The sequence below is a fragment of the Tasmannia lanceolata genome, unplaced genomic scaffold (genome assembly GCF_043159265.1).
Source record: "Tasmannia lanceolata isolate RefF3 unplaced genomic scaffold, GAP_Taslan_0.1 ptg000018l, whole genome shotgun sequence".
In the NCBI taxonomy this organism is placed as follows: domain Eukaryota; kingdom Viridiplantae; phylum Streptophyta; class Magnoliopsida; order Canellales; family Winteraceae; genus Tasmannia; species Tasmannia lanceolata.
In genome coordinates, this window is record NW_027518695.1 from 62,231,991 (window position 1) to 62,247,200 (window position 15,210).

Consider the following 15,210-nt stretch of genomic DNA (forward strand, 5'->3'; position numbering starts at 1 on the left):
TATGGACTCATTCCCTTCACATGTGTCACTTGTTCTCTTTGTTATCATTGGTAACATGAGCCACACCGATCCTTTTCTCTTCTTAACTGTTGCATTTGTTTAGATAATGCCAATTTGGTTTTTGAGTTTCTTACACTCAGTATAGATAATGCAGTCCCTCTTTCAGGATTAGCTTTAAACTCCATTGTTACCACTCCAGAGCCACTCTTCGCGAACGAATTGTGCGTTGTGGTATGAAAACTCCGTATCAGAATCCAATGTCTTCTATTAACTGCTCTTAGTTGAACTTGGATATTTGTTTCGGCATTTTAGTTATGTTTGATCCGTCTTGATGCAAATTTCATTGCTACAAGTCTTTCGGTTTCTGATTTTCATTTTTGTTCTACTCAATTTTTGTTGGTGATTTGTTCTTCAAGGAATTGATTTTGCTGATTTTTAAGGTTGAGGATGCTAATCTCAATCCACCTCCAATGAAATGGAAGACAGGTCTTCCATTTATAAATTACCACAAAAGCCGCATCCAAATTAACAAGACCATGGTAGTGCTATATCGATAGCCAGAGTGTTTAACATGCTTTGCCAGCAGTGGCTGTAACTGTATTTTCTCTTCCTTGTAATTGCATTTGAACTCTGGTTTGTAAAGCTGTAATTCTTTTATCTAAGGGAATTTTGGTCATTATGAGTTGTGTGATTAATCACTTAATAAATGATGCAGCAGAACACAATTATATGATTATAGATTATTTTCATTATAGGTGATTATCACAATCAGTTGCCATAATTACAATAGGTTGGTTCATAATCCCCAAACGAACAGGGCTTAACGGTCCACATTCTCCCCCTTCTTTACTTGTGTACCTGTTTTGAAGCCAAAAACTGGTACTCTCTCTCTCTCTCTCTCTCAACAATAATCGTTAGTGGAGCCCAACAATTGAATGGATTATAACTTTGAACAAGGTGGGCCTCACTGTATATTACGAAAAAACATACACCCACGTACAAATAATGTGTTGGGATTTGCTAGGCAATTTCGCAGAAAGCCATTTCGTTGCTGGCTTTTGCATGTGAGAACAGCCACTCAGGTTGACTTCTTGGCAGATTTTGTCTTATTCATTTAATTCATCTGAGGTGGATGTTCTCACATGCAAAAGCCTGGCTTTTCGTGAAATTGCCTTGTGAATCACTAATGTATTAAGTGTCTTATTCCAAATCATTCTGTTGGGCCTTGATCCAGGGTTAACTAACAAAATCATACTAATTGAATGATGCCTGACTGTTGGCTTGCAAATGTACTGTTAGAAATGGGATGAGGGCAACCGGTTGCCTAAAATGAGGTGGTTCCAATGAAGGGCCCTTCTCTGACTCTTTATGCAAGGGCGCACTTATCTCTATCAATCCTCATTTTTATTATAATAGCATTGATTTAATTGTTCAACTAATCGTAACCATTGCTAAAAAAAAATGCATTGAAAGTACAATCCTAACCACAATGATTCAGAAACTAAGTTCATACAATTTTTAAAATTTTGTAAATATTATGTATGAAGTTATGCTTTTCTAAAAAGGACATAAAATTAATTTCATACAAGATATTTTTTCTTAGATTGCATTCCCCCCGAAGGTGAATCCCAATTAACAATCTAATTGGGTAAGGGTGTCAATTTTGGCTCGGGCTCGGAAGCTCGCTCGAGCTCGGCTCGAAAAAAGCTCAGCTCAAATCCTTAACGAGCCGAGCCGAGCCGGCTTGCCAGGCTCGTTAAGCTTAACGAGCTGAGCCCGATTTAGGCCAGGCTCGGCTCGGCTCGTTAACGCTCGTTAAGAATTTAATATATTTAAATATATATATTATATATTAATAAGTACACTAAAAGGGTTATCCAGGGAGTGAAAGGGGGAGGCAAAATATGTCACTTCATTTTTGGAACCCCATTTGTTACTTGGACCACCCCCCATAGTGTAAAAAAAGTAGTCAAATTACACTAGATAGGGCTGTCCAGGGAAGATGAGGGGTGTGAACTTAATATAACCCGAGCTTGGTAAGGCTCGCGAGCCTGCCCGAGCCTGACCGAGCCTGAGCTGAGCTTTTGAGCTTAACGAGCCGAGCCGAGCCTGGCCAAGCTCGGCTCGTTTACACCCCTATAATTGGATATTTTGCCCTTCACTAGCAAATCTCCAATCTCCAAATGCGTTTATGTTCACATGGGAAAAAATTACTCATAAAAATATTGGACATCGTTCCATTTTCGTGGGTCAATCTAGTACCTTACATGGCAAATTAGCTGCATGACCTGAACTGTTCATCTCTATTAATTCTAAGACAACACACAAAGAAAGGGAAATGATATCAGCACACCAACTTTTTGTTACGGGCGCGCTCTAGCTTGTCTCTTCTTTTTAATTGGGCTTGTGAGAGTTTTTTTGGGTACCATAATGATCTTTTTCTTTTTATCAGTCCATAATGACCTTTTGATAGCTCTTTAAATACTAGACGACAAGATAGGTGAGTGCAGATAACAAAACAGGGTTGTGTTGAAAACTTGAAATCATTTCCCAAAAGAAATGATCAAATAAATGACAAATAGGCTTATATTAAACTAATATTCTGGGCCCATGCTATTCATGGATGTAAAATGATGTCCTCAGGCTATCAAAACAGGAGGTGTAAAATGGTGGGGCCCACCCTAATGCATAGGTTTGGATAGAGATGATTGACCCCACATCATTAATAACATTAGGAGTAAAATGGTGGGCTCTATCATATGGTTTGGATAGAGATGGCGGCCCCCACCCTATGCATGAGTTTGAGGGGAGATGGTCGCCCTCCACATCCAAACATGAGGTGTAAAATGGTGTGCCCCACCTATGCTATGCATGATTATAAAATATTGGGCCCCACCTTACCAGAGTTTCGGAACAAAACATAACATGAGGCAAAAAGAATAGGTTTTCCGGGGAAAATTTCATTGGAAAGAAATGGACTGAAAAAGGAAAGAAACACTCTTAGTATATATTATAGATAGATGAAAGGCAAAAATCCTGCAACCAGATGATTAGGATCATCAAATCACTATAATTTAGGGCTATTGCCATATATGGACACATCAGAATATCAAACATAATTTAGTCATGGCTACTGATAGTAGCACTACCATGTTTTGATAATTGCACTCACTCATCTTGTCTTTTATCATCTATGCAGCTGTCAAAAATGCTATTATGAAGGGAGTTGCAGGGCAGTTTCACGGAAAGCCATTCACGGCTGACTTTTGCACGAGAGAGAAAAGCCAGAGAGGCTCACTTTTCAGCATATTTTGTCTTTTTTGTTTAATTCATAATTTCATATGAGGTAGTTGGTCTCTTGTGCGAAAGTCTGGCTGCGAAATGGCTTTCTGTGAATTTGACTTATAATACTCCGACTATAACTTTTAATAAGGGAAATGATAAATGCGCCCCTCTTCATCATTTGGAACACCCAGCAGTGTATGAATGACTGCAGAGGAGCTGATGTACTCCACGTCAGAAGGATTCAACAGATTTGATTGCGACGTACACTGCAGTTGAGTGTCCCATGTGATCTGATTTAAAGGGGCGCATTTATCATTTCCCTTTAATAAACATATGTGAACGAAACTATGAGTTGGCAAAATAATGTTGAATCATAGGATATGGATCCAATGGACACGGCCAGACTCATCTGCTTCTCCCAAATTGTGTTCATCGGTGGGTTCCTTTGGGTCCGCTGGCACCCCATAGATTTATCTATTTTGGAGATGATAAATGATATTTTATATGGGGCAATGATAAATTCGCACCCCTTGGAGTACGCATATGCACCCCTTATATCGTGATTTGACGGTAAAAAGCGTTAAATTTGAGCACTGTTCATGTCAAATCAGGGTATAAGGGGTGCGTATGCGTACTGCAGGGGGTGAGAATTTATCATTACCCTTTATATGGCGTGACGCACTGCACGGCCTATTCCATATGATACCCAAAACACCCATTTGTTGGGCCAGCTTGTCGATAGGTTGTGCCAGCTTGTCGATAGGTTGTGCCCTAAAAATCATTTCTATAGGATGATCCTAACTGCTGATCTGTAGAGGGATTGCACACTATGAAAACTCCTGTATATTGGAGGGTTATTATCATCCTATGCAAATGACTTTTAGGGCATAACTTGTATACATTGTGTATTAACAAATGGGCAGTTTGGATCACCCTATGGAGTGGGCCGGAGATTAAATTTTAAAAAACACTTGAATACACGCCCACAAGGCCACAACGGCAGTGTATCAATGACTGCAGATAGGCAGTAGGATTCAACAGATTTGATTGCCACGTACACTGCAGTTGGGTGTCCATGTGACGAAAAGAGACGCATTTATCATTTCCCGTACAAAAAAAACTCATGATAAATAACCTCCCATGCTTTTCACTAGGAAGACTCTTCTTTAGGCTTGGTTTGTTAAGTAGTTTTTGATTAAATTATAAAACCACAAAAAGGGATTTGCTAGGGACCCTTGGAGAAGCATTTCACGGGCCGGCTGTGACATGAAAGAGCAGCCAGATAGGCTCACTTTTCAATATTTTCAGCGATGGTCCCTAGAGAATCACAAAATAAAAAGGGGCGTTCCCAGGAAAAAGGGGGTTGTATTCATCATTGAATAAACTTTAAGGTTAGGTTTGAGGATATTTATATGTGAAGACTCAAGGCTTATCTCCATCTCCTTATTCTCCGCTCTAGCGCATCCACACTTAGTCCATGTGAAAGATTGGATTCGAAGGCTTAACAAAGTCTGAAATCAAACCAGCAAGAAGGATGAGGTAAAGAGTTTCTAATTTTGCCCTTTTTTTTACTTCCAACCCAGTTTTGTTTTAATTGAAATTTTACATAGGATGAATACCATTTGGGGGAAATTACAGATTGACTCTTTAATAGAAGAATCAAATGGTTTTGATTGGGAATACAATGGAGAGGAGAAAATAATTGGGTTTCTGTTGCTATTGTATGAATCTGTATTATGGATAGGTAGTATTTGTGTGATTTCCATGGTTGGTATTAGGGTTTGTGGAAAGACTCACTTGCTCAGCTTGTTTACAACGATAAGAGATTGGGAGGGAGTAGTTGATTAGAAAATTTTGTGATCTCGATGGAATAGACTCACTTCAAGAAACATTGACTCCAAAGAGACTTTCACTTGTTTTAGATGACGTCTGGAAGGTGATTTTAGAATTTGTAAACAGTATAAAGGTTGCCTTTTGAAATATAAATTATTGGATAGAGATACTTGGAGGCCTCTTATAAGAAGTGAGATTTACAAATCATCAGAGTAGAAAAAGTGGTATTTATCAATTATAATGCTGAATTATCGTCACTTACCAACAAATTATTATGGAGGTCTTTCTTTCAACATTCTCAAGGCAAATCAAGTATATCAATTTTAAAATGAAGCTATCAACTGATTTCTTTGAATATCAGCTTCTTTCTCATTTATTTGAGGCATGTCGCAAATCGTGTCACTGCTGTCGCAAATCGTGTCACTGATGGGCGTGTCAAGTCCCCTTTCTCATACGTACGCATAAGATGTAAAAAGAAACCAACTGTGATCATAAATAGATACGTTGATCATCCTTGCTTTTGCTATGGTGCTTGCGAATGTGGATGTATTTCTTTCAACAATCTCAAGGCAAATCAAGGTATAAGATAATTTGGAGTGGATGCATTTCTTTCAACATTCCCAAGGCATATCAGTGTATAAGATAATTTGATATGGATGTATTTCTTTCAACATTCTCAAGGTAAATCAAGGTATCAGATAATTTGATGTGGACGTATTTCTTTCAACACTCTCAAGGTAAATCAAGGTATAAGATAATTCGACGTGGGTGTCTCTCTTTCAACATTCTTAAGTCTAAGAAATGAATATTTAAGCCATTCAAAAAAAAAAAAAAAAAACAGAAGAAGTTCTTAGCTATTATTGTGACAGCAGAATAATAGGGACGCACATTTTAAGGCCTTTTATGTATCTAAGAGATTACACACATTTTTATTGGTAGTCATAGGAAATCCCAAGTCTCTGTGATTTCTTTCTAAAATTGAGCTACTTATGTGTGTTGGATGGAAGTGATGTACATGAAAACATTGGAAATATAAAACATTTGTGGTAACTTGACCTCTCATGATTCCTATGGCAAAATCAGTGACCAGCTTCTACAGTATGCGGGCTCTGAGCCTCTGATACCTCGTTACTGCTAGAAATTTGTTGAGTCACCAACAGACACTAGCAAATTATTCAATATGTGACATCACGCCATGAAGGGATATAAGAGATTTGAATTCCACCAAAATTTGGTAAGTTATCTAGAGTTGCGGAGGTGACAAATGATGAAGTGATGATAATTCCCAAGATAGTGAGGAGTTGATGATGAAGGAAAATCAGACACTCACGAGTTAAATTTGGATTTGGTTTCGCCTCTGTTGTTTATTCATTAGTATAGTGGCATTCTCCACTGTTTGTTCTGCTCTTTTCAAAGCAGTTTGTTCTTACTGAATTACCATCAGCGGATTATTGGTTGTCTTGTCATTCTATAAATAAATATTCTATACTGCTACTTTGTTAAGATACTCAGCCAGTTCAACATTTGTGCCCCACTGTGGGTTTCTCTCTTATTTTCATTCACGAAACTTTTATGAGCAGGGTTCATTCTGCAATGTATTCAAAAGATTACAAAGCACAATTCATGCTTGAAATCAGTTTCATTGGTGGGTATTTGGCAGGGTGTATTCCCCTATTTTCTGCCTAAAATTTTGATTCTTATTAACCTTGAAACCACAACTCTTGAGTTATGAACAATGTTCTAAGATTTTGAAATTCATGTATTTGAAATCTGTTGATTCAGATGGTTCTGCTAACATATTTAGGTTTCCTAATTCAATTATTTCTTAGAAAATCCAATAGCAAGCACTGTACAGATCTGGTTATTTTTTTAACTTACGTGGTTTGCGAATATTAGTGTAAATTTAAGACCAATTGAGAACTTATTTCCAGGAATTCCCTGACCATTAGATTACAAATCTATGACCCCTATTAAAGTATTTAAACCATATTTATTCTCTATAAGCCCAGGTTAAATGGATTGCAAGCCTGAACATTTTCAAATTAAATATGGTTAAACTATGGGAAGAAATCTTTTTACTCGAATTCTCTATATAAATGCCTATCATCAATATATTCCCAGAATAACCCCATTGATGACAGTTATAGTTTATCACCAATTTAGACCTTCTCTTTTCAAAAATCCCCTATCCAGTAGAATACAGATGTGTGGCTCCGGCTATAGTACTTAAAACCATTTATTCTCAAAATGGCCCTTGTTTTATATTTATTCTCACATGCCCCTTTCAGCTGCCTCGAATGGCACAAATCCTTGACATTAATTCTAGTGAAAAAGGATCATACAAGAGGCATGGCTGCATTTAGGGGTGGCAAAATTGGCCGAACCGGAACCGAGCCTAAACTGAACCGAAAATTCGGTTTTGGTTTGGTTAAACCAAACTGATTCAAATTTCGGTTTGGTTCGGTTTGGGGATCAAACCGAACCGAAACCGAATATTTCCAATTATTATGAGTAAGGGGTGGCAAAATTGGCGGAACCGAACCGAAACCGAACCGAAAATTCAGTTTTGGTTTGGTAAAACCAAACCGATTCAAATTTCGGTTCGGTTCGGTTTGGGGGTCGAACCGAACCGAAACCGAACCATTGCCACCCCTAGCTGCATTGGGATGTCCTATATTTTTCTTTTAAAATACACATATACATGACTAGGTATAAGAGGTTGTCGTGGTAGAGAGCTTCTAGGAAGAGTGGAAGGCACTTCTATGTGAGGGCTCTGAGGGATCTTCTTGGTAGCCTTCATTCTGTGGCAAAGGTATCCTTTCTCTTAACAAATTACAGACTATAATTTGGTATGCTTGCATTATTAGGAGGTAAGACAGCAACTTGGTTCGGGTATATATTTATTTTTATTTATTTTTGAATGGTGTGAGTTTTATACTGGACCCGCATTGACCCTACTCGAAAATACCCTGGGTTGGGTTCAGAAATCATGAATCTTTGGATTAGGTTGGTTTTCACGTTCAAAAGCTCAACCCAATCTTAAGTTGGGTCGGGTATAAAGGTGTAATATACCTTGTTAATCTCTTGTTTATTCTAAGTCATATAAACCTCATTATAGAACCCATCTCAAATCAACATCACAGCCACAGATATGAAAAATATAAAAGAACAAATCCATTCATCACATTTGGATTATATGATCACTTCACATCTGAAAGAGAAATGGAATTCTTTACATTTACAAGCTTTGCAAACAACAAAATGGGACTATTTGGTGCAGTGTGTACAGAACCTTGATGAATTATTGAAGGAAAGAGGGCTCAAGTCACTTACGATTCATGGAGACGAGAATAGTAGGTGGAGAGAGGATGGTGATTGTCGGATCCAAGGGCTCACTGCACTTGGAATGGACGGTGGATGAAGGTAGAGGATGCTCACTGCATCTTCTTCCAATAGTTGAATGGATAGAGGGATGCCCAATGTAGGAGATGCACTATCTCACTACCATGGTTGTCTACACTAGCCAAATTCACTTCAATACATACAGAAAACAAGCAAGCATAAGCTCTTTCCTTATCTATCCAACGTACTTAATTATAACCAATACAAAATAAGGTGTCCATATCAAATCAATGCCCAAGCAAAAATGTCCAAGAGAGTGGCTTTTGCCCAATGCACACAAGGGGTGCCCTTATCATTTAAGTACCACTTTGAAACACTCCAAAGTGTCATATCATACCCTCTTTGAATGCTAGATGGCCCTTGGCCCATGCCCTATAGAGGGACTCCTAGGGGTGGCCAGAACCGAACCAGAACCGAAGAACCGAAGAACCGAACCGGAACCGAACTGTAAAAAAATATTTTTGGTCCGGTTTGGTTCCATTCGGTTCCGGGTCTAATGTTTTCGGTTCGGTTCAGGAACCGAAGAACCGAACTTTGAATATATATATATATATATATATATATATATATATATATATATATATAATATTTTTATATTTCTATTATACATATACTTAATATTATAAATTACTTATAATATTAATAAGTAATAGTTAATACTATTCTTCTAATAAGAAAGTAACTTATATTATAACTTTAATTAAAAGTTTTTATAAATTATAATTAATAATTAATAATTAGCCATTAGAACCGAAGAACCGGACCGGACCGAACCGATTATGTTCGGTCCGGTTCGGTTCGGTCCTACTGTGTACTACGGTTCGGTTCGGTTCTTACGGTTCATGGAATCGAGAACCGAGAACCGAAAAAAAAGGAACCGAGAACCGAGAACCGAACCGGTTGGTCACCCCTAGGGACTCCCACTCCATGTGCCTCACAAGTAGGCCACCTCCACATGATCTGACCCCACGAATGATGTCCAATCACACACAAGATGTCCCACACAACCCAATCTTGAAATTCTATCAGGTCAATGATACTCAATCAATGTTCTGAAAAAGGAACATTACAAAAGGGGAAAAGAAAGAAACTCTTTCCGTCCTTAGATATAGTTATTGTATTGCCCAACCTTGAAGAACATGAATGTTACACAATAAATAATCATACATCTTCTTTTAAAAATAAGTTTCAATCAGCCGTTGAAAATTTATTTTCTGTATTTTAAAAAATATGCTTAGACTGGTTTTAACTAGAAGCAAAAATTTACATAACATAAAAAAAAAAAAATCTTTTGCATTCTAAAATAAGGGATTTGCTAGGGACCATAGCGGACCGGCTATTGCATGAGAGAGCAGCCACATAGGCTCAGGTTTTGTCTTATTCATTTAATTCATCTGAGATGGCTGCACTCTAATGCGAAATGCATTGTGCGATGGTACGTAGCAAATCCCCTAAAGTAAAGATTGAAACACGAAAAAGAAGAACCTGCTAAGAGTTGTAAAATAACATCAGATGAGTCATGCAAACACTTGCTCGCCTGCAAAGGGCGCTGATAAATTTGCCCCTACGGGTCCCCCCATTCGCCCCCTTTTTACTTGTGTACCTACATGAAGCCAACTAGCCAACAAATGGTACACTCACAACCTTCTCTCTCAACACTAATCCTTGGTGGGGTCCAACAATTAAGTGGCTTAGATCTTTGAACAAGGTGAACATCACTGCATAGGATGATCCAAACCCTCTTATCAGCCTCTAAAGATAGAGAGTTAGGATCATCAAACGGAGATGTTTTTCTGGGAAAAGGCCCAACTACATTGACCCATCAACTAAACCGTTTGAACTTTGGAATAAAATATGTGTCAGTTGGTAGGCCCTAATATACAACGGAAACCACCTCCGATCCTAACTCTTCGATCTATAGAGATTTGTAGTTTATCTATAGATAAGAGGATCAGAGCTGAGTTTTTGGGCATAGTCTAGTAACATTAGGGCCCAAACAATTGAATGTGTTTTACAAAGTGATGAGTATCTTTATCCAAACAAGGAAGTCCAGATATCTTTTCCCTTTTCAGTTTCGAGAGAGAGAGAGAGAGAGAGAGAGAGAGAGAGAGAGAGAGAGAGAGAGACCAGTAAATGCCAAAGGGGGGCAAATGAGGTTTTTCGTGGGGGAATTTATCTGCTATTCTTGTGACCATGGTCCAGTTCCCGTGATTCTTGGTATAGCTCATGCATGGTGTGATCCACCAGCTCAGTAACCCTGATCATCTTTCACATGTATACTGGAGATTAAAATGAGTGAGGGCACAAGAACTCCACCCCTCGTTTGTGGTATTGTAGCACTCTTGTTCCTCATTAGGATTTCCTTAACTTTCATTGTAGAGGTGAACGGATCAGCAGGGTGTTCACTTTTTTGGATCCTAGCGAAGGACTGCCATGCCGTGGAGCTGTTATTCCATAGATCCACCCCTCATTTATTTTCTTTCTTTTTTCAATCAATCAAGGAAAGGGCGAACCTTGGCACAACGGTAAGGTTGCTCCATTGTGACCTAGTGGTCACGGGTTCGAGTCACGGAAACAGCCTCTCTGCAAAGCAGGGTTAAGTATCTAGCCCTCCCCAGACCCATTGCGTGCACTGCCCCCGCCCCTCCCTCCCCTCTCTCTTCCAATCAATCAAGGATTTAGACAGGAAAAGTTGGTGCTTTTGATTCCTTTGTATTAGAACACCAGCAAATTTTGATGACCACTTAGCCAGAATGCACAATATGAAGATGATCAATAATTCTTATACTTTGGACTGATTTATTTTCACTATATTAGGAGGTTTCGGATGTTTAGATCTGGTACAGGGAAATAAACCTGTCTAGTAGATGTGAAAAGGATGCTTGAATTAACAATAATGGAAGATTGTACGCAATGTCACGTCCACAACCACAACCTTGACCATGGATGTCTCGCAAGATGAAGTGGCTACTATCTTAGTAGAGAGTAGAGACCAAACTTGGTCTCGTCTGAAGTAAAAGATGCCACACTCAACAAAGGTGTGAAAAAAGAGAGAACATGGAGATCAAAGTGCTGACTGTTGGAAAATTTGTTGAGGGTACTGTTGATGATAGAAAACAGAAACTTGTTGCTTCAAGGCGTGATATCACTTTCCTTAAGACAAGATTCGCCCCCACTAGTAGTGTGCAAAGGGGATCCGCGAATTGCCTCCAAGATACAATGAAGCCTAGTAGGGAAGCCCTACTAATGTTTGATGACGCGTAGCACTAGTGGAATCAAACCCGAAATGCCCTTCCGAAATTTCAAGCCTTAGAGAAATCTCTAGATTCTGTTTCTGCAGAAAAACAGTATCTAGAACAGTAACAAAAGAAAAACAGTATGTAGAAATACTTGGGGATTTTTGTAGGAGTGTAGAAGAGAGTGTAAAGTCTGTCAGAATTGCCAATTCGATTTCTATTTGAAATGACCGAATTTTGCACATTTTATAGACCACCTGGTGTCTTTTCAGTGTGAAAAACACCTCTACAGGGCACCTTTCCAGAATGTTTGAAATCTGACCGTTACATCGCACCCATTGATATTGAACGGTCCTGATCGATCCTAGATGTGACTGTTGGTTTGAGTAAAACCTCTCTCCAACCCAGTCATCGTTAGATCAACCATCTATGGTGTGGATCGCACCCCTTGGCACTTGACCATTGGGGGAAGGGACACAACCCATTTGATCACACCCTTTGACCGTTGGAGTTATGGGCCCGTTGGGCCAACCGTTAGGCCCGAACCGAAGCCCAACCCAACCGGTCGGCTTGATGGGCCTACGAACCATTTGGCCCACACCCATCCAACCGGTCCACCTTCATCTTGATCCAACGGTGCAGATCAAATCTGGAAAAATTAAAGGCTCCAATCGCTCATCGCGAAGTGCGCCTAAAAAAACGCCAATAAAGCGCCACTATGCGCCCTATAGCCCATTGCCCACGCCGCGAACGCGCGTGCGAACGGTGCGTTGCACCGTCCCGCGGGTCCAACCATGGGTTCAACCCAATGTGCAATCAAACAAGTAATAGAAAAGTGTAGTGCTTTATAAGCTCTTCTCTTTCTTTTCTCTCATCCGGTACGGGACTATCTTTTCAACTACACTTCTACATCCTTTTGTAAAAGCAAATTTTTCCAAGAAAACATTTTCTTTTTCCCAAACGCTTTTGATAAAATATTTTCCAAAACATTAATACATGATTTTGAAAATCCAAAATCACTAACAATCCCCCACCATTTTCAAAATCAAAGAAAATTTTCTCATCAGGCTTGGAAATCTTATGCATAGATGAAGGTATCTTTCGATTTGAACCTTCACTTAGTGAGGACACATCAAAGTTAACCAGAATTGCATAGTAGACGTATCTTTGAACTAGCTATTCTATTTGGTTAACTGGATACGTCTCACACACAAGATTTCACTTCTTTGGGCAATTTCAAAAACCGACACATGTACTGGCTTTGTGTTTATATCTTGGTTTCATGAGCGCTCTAGAGACTAGCCAAGTCTCATAGGAAGCGGCACCACTCCCACACTCACATAGGTAGGCTTATCAAGAGTGCCCTTGTAACTAAAACACTCCAACTCTATGTTATAAGCCTATTAAGAGTTTAAATACTCAGCCTTCTCCTTTTAAACATTACAGGTACCAAGCACTTTACCTTGGGATGGGAAATAATACAGATTATAGTGCTTGCAATCACTCCATATGATGTATTTGAACTCATTGAACTCAAGACTTGATGTTTATTCAAGTGTTGAGTTGAGGTTCCATCATTGGTGACTATTGGTTAATGGCTTTAACCCCATCCCTAATGATGTTTTACACACCAGATCTCTTGCAAGAGCTTTAGTGAATGGATCAGCCAAGTTTTAGCTCGATCTCACAAAATCAATAGTTACTACTCCATTAGTAAGTAACTCTCTTATAGTACTATGTCTAAGTCCTATATGTCTGGACTTACCATTATAAACATGATTATATGCCCTTGATAGTGTGGCCTGACTATCACAATGGACATAAATCGATGGCATTGGTTTAGACCATAACGGAATTTCCAATAACAAATTTCGAAGCCATTCCGCCTCTTTACAGCATGCTGCCAGAGCTATAAACTCTGCTTCCATAGTTGAAGTTGTTATGCATGTCTGTTTCTTAGAGGCCCAGGAGACTGCTCCCCCACCAAGGGTGAAAATCCACCCACTGGTTGAAAAATGGTCTATACGCTCAGTTATCCAACTAGCATCAGAGTATCCTTCTATTACAGTTGGATACCCACTATAACATAAACCATAGTCTATAGTTTTCTTTAAATATTTTAAAACTCTATTGTGGACCCCGATCGGAGAGCGAGGCGGCGGGGGACGTGCCCCCACGCGCTGTCTCAGGATCACCCACGTGAATGGAGAGCTCTACCAAGGAACTCTCGAAAGAAAGTGCCTCTCACAGCATGAGTGGCGATATAAGGTGAGATACCTCTCGTTTCGGGGACTAACCCAGATTCGAGGCGTACCTTAAACAAAGAAGAGTCGCCATCCAAGGAAGTGGGCCAAGGATCCCATACTATGCTCTGTTGCAACGGATAATCAGAGATATAAAAGAGGGTTCGTGCCTGGTTACGAATTTGGAAGGTCTAAAGAGCACCTCATCCGCCCAAGTGTAAACACCTGGTCTCTTATGCCATTTATTTAATAATTTTGAAGAGTTTTGGGCGAAAGTCATATGAAATAGGAACGAATATCTCCGAGAAAACGTCTATCTAATCATGCATGTCTCGGAGATGAATAATAAGCACACATAAAAGAAATGAAAGAAGTGTCGCCTAATAATAGCTAAGTTATGAGTGTCATACCTAATTGGTGTCTGAGTTCTGGTGTGCAAACACATGCATACTACAGCTAAAGGTATGTGATCTATACATGAAAGTAAGAAAACACAACAAAACACAAAACACAATTCAATTCTATACATGACTGGACAAAATGAGTCCTAACTCTAATGCGACCTGACTCGGACCAAGATGGCCGTCCATCCCAGCTGCTCTACGTATCCCAGCCTCGGGAAGAATCGGAGTCAACGTAGTTCGATGCCCTATTCTAAACTACGATGCCTAACCATCTAGAACTGCTATCCTAGACTCGATCCACTAGACTCGACTGATTTTTTAAAGCTTTTTTGTACGATTGCTTAAGTTCAGGTGAATTGTAATTTTTAGGACTCTATATGCACTAACTAATGCAGGTTGATTAGCCTTAAGCTAATGCAGGTGGGCCCTACATCCTACGTGTATCTAGGCTGTGCAACCTAAGGAAAACCATGGGCTGACTATATGCTTCATAATCTAGCCATCGGTTGGACTAAGTGTCTAACCGATCAACTTGAGGCCTCCTAACTCTAGGGACACTCACACGACATGACACACCATATCAAACAAATCAGGACAGCCTCCTAACTCTAAAACACCCTAAATATCTAGGACAGACTCCTAACTCTAGGGGAAGATCTCTTTGAAAAAGGTTTTGAAATATTTTTGTAATTTTTGAAAGGTTTGAAAGGTTTATTTTGAAAGGTTTGGCTGGACTTGGGATGTGAATCCCAAGCTGCACTACGTACCCTGTTGAAAGGGATCAAGCCAACGTAGTTCGGAAATGAT

The 15,210-nt window shown here is 39.4% G+C and overlaps 1 long non-coding RNA gene across 1 annotated transcript; it reads left to right on the forward strand.

Moving 5' to 3' along the window:
• The first annotated feature begins 4,515 nt into the window (after positions 1-4,515).
• Positions 4,516-6,623, forward strand: LOC143851593 (uncharacterized). The gene is made up of 2 exons (XR_013236423.1): positions 4,516-4,824; positions 6,202-6,623. It is a non-coding gene; the product is annotated as an uncharacterized LOC143851593 (long non-coding RNA).
• Positions 6,624-15,210: the final 8,587 nt, after the last annotated feature.